Raw genomic sequence first — 6,223 nt, 5'->3', positions numbered from 1 at the left:
TTTAAAGATTTCGAGGAATAAATTCATAATGTTAAATAGAATTTTACTTATTTTCAGTTACACGCACACTGTACATTTGGTTTTGATATTTTAGTGGGCAAAGGGTAGGGGGTACCATTACCTCTACTATGCAAACATACTAGATAGTTAATTCTTTCTTTATTAAAGAAAATGAGCTCTTATAATTCATCTAAAATATTTAAAAACTTTCATGCATGCTAAGGGTAATTCTATTTGGAATCATGAACTTTCTCATGGGAAAAATTACCGTAAAGTAGAACACACTATATAAAGGTAGATAGCAATCTTTTCCATTGGTCAGTTGATACCATGACTATATATCTTCCTACATTGTTTTTATTTGAATGACCAACAATGATGTATATAGTACAAGTGCCCTAAGAAGAGTAGCAATGTGGAACTTGTATATATTTTTTCAGTTGTAACAGCTTTCATCCCTCAGTAAAGGACTGTTGCTTGTATTACAGTTGTTACTTCTTTAATGTTTTAGGAGTTGAAAAAGACTGTTTTTACTACGTCCACTATCCTTCTTTTTCACAACTTGGTGAAAAATCAAGGGAACTCAGTTTAACTCCATAATACATTTTTTCTCAGATCTTTCATTATTTGCGGGTTCTACTCTGCTCAACAGATCATGAAATATGGATCTGGCAGTCTGGCACTGTAGATTCATGTCAGTAATCATCGACATGTACAGGCTTATGTGCTAAATATATATATATAGCAATTAGGTTTTACAACAGTGTCATGACACAAGAACAAATCAAAATCTTACAAAGCGAAGTAAGCATGCCAAAGCTATTTACTTCATATACATATTTCATTAAAAGAAGCTTCTTTGCTATACCTGGAGGAGAGGAATGACTGTATCCCTCTGGGTACAACACTATCCTGTTATCCTGTGTCTGTGATACAATTAAATAAAATAAAATTATTGATAACCTGTTTAACTTTTTTATTCTCCTTCCTTTTTTCCCTTTTCCCATCAAACAAACAACAAAAAAAAACATATGAAGAGTTGCCCCACATAAACCCCTTTCTGTAGGCACCACTGCTGTTGGGTGATTTTGATCAGTTGAATGGCCTTCTGTCACCGTACTTTTTCTAATGTTACAAATTTCCTCATTTTTTCAAATAACGTGAAAGTTTAAGATTTCCTGTTTCACTCTGCCATGTTTAAAGACAATTTAAAGAGTCTAACATTTGTAGTCACTTAACAAAACGCATACTCCTTCCTAATTCTCCTGAGAGGTTTGTGGATATCTTTGACACTAGAAAACCTAAGTATTCCCTTTCTGCACTTTATCATTATAGTCTAAAATATTTCTATTATTCACTTAGAGTGGAAATATGACTTCAAATATATCTTTGATGTTTCTTTTATTTTTTTTTATATTAAGTATCATACTTTATATTTTTAATTAATTTTCTCTTCTAAAAGTTCACAAAATCATAGCAAACCAAGAACACTGATTTTGGTTTTTTACATTTGACCTTGTCAGCCATGTCCAAAAAGTGTTGCCATTCATTCATTAAATCATTTTTAAATTTCTATTATAGTGTACTACAGTTTCACTCTGTCAGCAGTTTGTTGAATTAAAACTGGTTACAGTTACATGTTGAAGAATAGGCACTTTCAGTTAAACATTAGCTTTGGAGTGTGTTTTGCTTGTAATTTTATACAAATATACATGCACATCAAAAAAGTATAAAACAGACTAAAATGTTGCTTATTTCAATTAGTACGAGTAATTATTATAAAAAAAATACCTCTTTCTGTCCTAACAGTCACATTATGAACACCCAATTGTTTCAGAAGTGGATAAATGTTCTCCAAGTTTTCCTGAAGAAGATGCAAATAGAAGTCAGATATCATCATATATCACTTTAATCGATATGTATGATAACAGTCTTCTAGAAGCCTACATGTATATTTTTTCTAACTTATTTTACTTCTTTATTAAAATAATTTAACTTATTCTCAAAATCTGAGTTAACCTGAAGCAGAGGAAGAAAACGTTTCCGCCATTCTAAAAGGAAGAAATTTGAGCATCTGAGTCCACCACTCAAAAAAGAAGAAAAATCAAATATAAACACACATACAAAAAACAACAGATTAACATATTTAACTGTACAAGATCAGATACCATGTTAATAAAACATTCTATTTCAATTTCACAAATTTTTGCTGATTTATTTGACTTTGTCTAGTTGCAGCAGTTATAATTTTACATTTTTAGAGTTAAAATCAATTTCAAACATGTACTTAATTCTGAAATAATGAAAGCTATTTCTTGTTGAGTTTGAACTTATGCTATGAACAAAATCTATACTCAAAATTTCCTAATTTCGTTCAAACATTGCAAAGCATGTGTCATCCATAATTCTCTACTCTCCTACTTTTCATGTAACTTATTGTGCTAGTATCAGGGAATTCTACATAAGTTTTGCATTTTCCCCATAATTTAGATTTTTTTTAAAGTTACAGAAATGATGAAAATTTGTTTGTGAGGAAGGTAGGAGTGAAGGTATTTCACAGGTAAATACTTGTTTAAAATTTATTTTAATTGTCAAAATGTAAAATTAAATCAGACACTTACTTTTGAAATGCTAATAGCCAGAAAAGACACACTGTAAAGGAAATGATGAACATGAAACAGAAAATTTAAAACTACAACCTATAGGTTGGGCAGATAATAGCCTAGTCTACAAGAAATATGAAGCAAAGCACAGTCAGAGCTGGATTTTAGGGAGCATGGGTGGAGTGGATGAGTCTTAAAAAAGACTGGACCTAAAGTACACTCAGAAAGAAGAAATTCTTTTCAGCAGGGTACCTCTTCATCCATGACACCTTTTAATTCAGACAAAGGGATCAGTTTTATGAGTGACAATAGTGTATTGAACCTGTTGAGCTAACAATGGGACACAGGAAGTGGAATAAACAGATAAGAGGATCACTAAGACCTGTTCCTGCACTGACCTGCAGTGAAAGGTTCTTGGGGGCAGACTAAACATGTATCATAAAAAACATACTCTCAAGGCAGTAGCCCCTCTTCATCCATATTAAAAATGGCCAATGAATCACACAGCTGTTCTAATTAGTGGGTACTCAGGGAGATATCACAAGATATGGATTTCATTGAGCCAAGAGAATAACCACAGGTGGCAAACAAAATCCTGAAAGTAAAAATATGGTGATGCGACAAAGGTAAAATAGCAAAGAAATATGCAGATATATCTGAATGCCAGTCTGTAAGATGTAATTAAATCCATCTTAAGTTAGTTAGGAAATTCATAAAAAATAGACAATGTGGGTGAGCAAGATCCATGGAACAAGAATCATCATAAGGTACAAGCAAACATTGTTACTTCACTTGAAAGATTCCATTCTTACAATATAGGAAAAAATAGCCCTAACTGAACACAGAAAAATTCTTCAGAAAAAGAATTAGGGTCAATCAGAGTAGGTACAGTAACACAAAAAATAAAATAAAATATTTTTTTTTTTATACAAGTCTCTGTACTTATATCCTAATAAATTACTTCTACTGGAGACTTGGGCAAAAAAGAAAAAGACTATGATAAGCATCAGTGGTAAAACAGGTCTGATAATACTCTTCCTGGAAGCAAGTAACAAAATGAGATATGTCTTCATGGAAAAACTGTAGAGTGAAAAAGTTGTGAAGGGTTCAGAAGGAGAAGCCATGCAATTTAAAACCAAATTTAAATCCCACTGATGACAATATTTAGGTACTTGGGGAGACATAATCAAAAATATTGAAAAATAATTTGAAAAAATGGGCTGACAAAGGCACTTGTCTTCTCTGGCAACTGTTACTTGCTGAGAGTGCAGTTCTGTAGCCAGCAATAGAAACAGACAAGACACAGTCATGAATTAAGTAATGAAAATATGAAGCAAACTGTTGAGGAGTTTGAGAAAGACAAGAAACCAAATTATGCAGGTAAAAACTTTGAAAAATATACCAACAAGATTGGTATATTGTCAAGGACGAATGTCTGCAAGAACATGAAAACATTCAAGCTCCCCAAGAAGATAAGCCAGCTTCATTAATAAAAGACAGTATAACAGCCAGCCATGAAGCTATAGACAACAAATGTCATTGTGGAGGATAGGGGTAACTTAATCTCTCAGCCTTTGTTTTCTGAGGTTTCTTTACTTCTTTGGCTATATTCACATCACTTCTTTCTCTAACCTGGTTTTTCACTGGCTGTATCAACAGTTTGCTTTCTGTATTTTTCTAGCAGTGGATGCTTTGAGCCCATCTTGGGAAAATTTGTTTCTCTGTGCCTACCCTCTTCATCTTCTTTCTTGAATATTGGTCAAGAACATTTGGTAAGAATGTCTTTCAACACTTTGCAAAAAAAGTCTCCCCTGAAGTACAGTATTTTCCATTTTGTTGAATTTGAATTCATTCCCCCAACTTCACATCCCCCCATAAAGTAAGAATGTTTAGATAACAAATGAGTCAGGAAAGCTCTAAGACCAGTCTCCAATTCCCTGTTGTCTTTGACATAATAAAAGTATGAGATTTTGATATAGAAATCCTAAATAAACATTAAATACAACACTGACATCTCCTTGTTATGAAAAAGGTTTAAAACTTTCACCTTCAAAACCAAATAGAAACTGATGAATATAAAATTGAATTGAGTTATATAATTAATCCAAGGAACATGAAAACAAGGGTCAATAGACTAACAAAAATCTGAGGTGACCCTTGATTGTCTGGAAGGTAAGAGCTATCTAAATGAGAGTCAATGAGTAAGTCATAAAGATCCACCTCACTAACATTGATGCTTGACCACATGAAAAGTAAAAGTAATTGTAGTGAGCATCAATGAACATATGTTATACAATTGTTTGTTTGTTTTTGAATTTCGCGCAAAGCTACACGAGGGCTATCTGCGCTAGTCAGTAGCCCAAGAGTTGGCAGTGGGTGGTGATGACTAGCTGCCTTCCCTCTAGTCTTACACTGCTAAATTAGGGACCTTTTACCAACGAATAGTGGGATTAACCGTCACATTATAACGCCCCCACGGCTGAAAGGGCGAGCATGTTTGGTGGGATGCGGATTCGAACCCGCGACCCTCAGATTGTGAGTCGAGCGCCTTATCCACCTGGCCATGCCGGGCTACTAGGGATTTAAAATTATGTCTGACTACTCAACTTATATTTTTCCTTCGTTTTCGCCGAAATCTTGTAGCTCAACGATAAGTCTGAGGACTTATAACAATAAAAATCAGGTTTAGATACTCGCAGTGGACAAAGTGCAGCTAGCCTACTGAGTATTTAGCGCTTAGTAACAAATAAATAAATCGTTTTACCTTCTATCACTTTTAATGTATATCGTTCATAAAATTATTTAGAAAATTAATAATAAATTTTAACATATGGCAAATTGTCATTTGCCAAAAGACGCCAGTTCAGACATTATTTCACTATTGAAAAGATGCTAATTATAAAATATATGTTTTATAAGATTATTTTACCTTTTTTGACATTTATTGTTGGCTAAAGAACAGAGAAAACTTAACAACTTAGCTACAACTGTGGAATATTTTTTTAACTTATGAATTAACATTTTTATGTGGTAAAATGCCAGAAAATGGTGCCCATTTGATGAGTTTTCTTCAGCAAGTAACTTGATATTTGTTGATATGGTTCATCTATTCTAATTGGCCAAAGTACTGGGACTTCAACAAACAGTTTTGTAAAATATTCCATTATGAACATGCGTAATTGACTGATCATGGTTTCAAAGTCGGGCGTTATTGCTAGTATCCGTATAGCAAGAACCTCGTTGTTATTAAACCTCGACATCTCAAAACAAACAGCTTATAATGTGATATGAAAACATCAAATTTACAAGAACAAACCAAAATATAAGAGCAAAAAACCGCATTTACAAGAACAAAACCATGATTAAAAAACACATAACACGGGCCTGCGATGGTTTTATTGTCTTGAAATTTTTACGTGTTCTACAGTACTTCCTGTACGCTGAATCAGAAAATGATATCCATTTTACTCCATCACGTACAGATTTTTCACAAAAACGTCATAATATAATACATAAAAGAAAGACCACAACATGTAGTTTGAGACTAAGAGACGTAGATTTCATACAAAAAAAAATCAGATGAATGAGGATGCATATTCGTTTGACATCAATGTTCTTCC

Source organism: Limulus polyphemus, unplaced genomic scaffold, assembly GCF_000517525.1.
Source record: "Limulus polyphemus unplaced genomic scaffold, Limulus_polyphemus-2.1.2 Scaffold107, whole genome shotgun sequence".
Classification (NCBI taxonomy): Eukaryota; Metazoa; Arthropoda; class Merostomata; order Xiphosura; family Limulidae; genus Limulus; species Limulus polyphemus.
Note: the sequence above shows the minus strand (reverse complement) of the source record.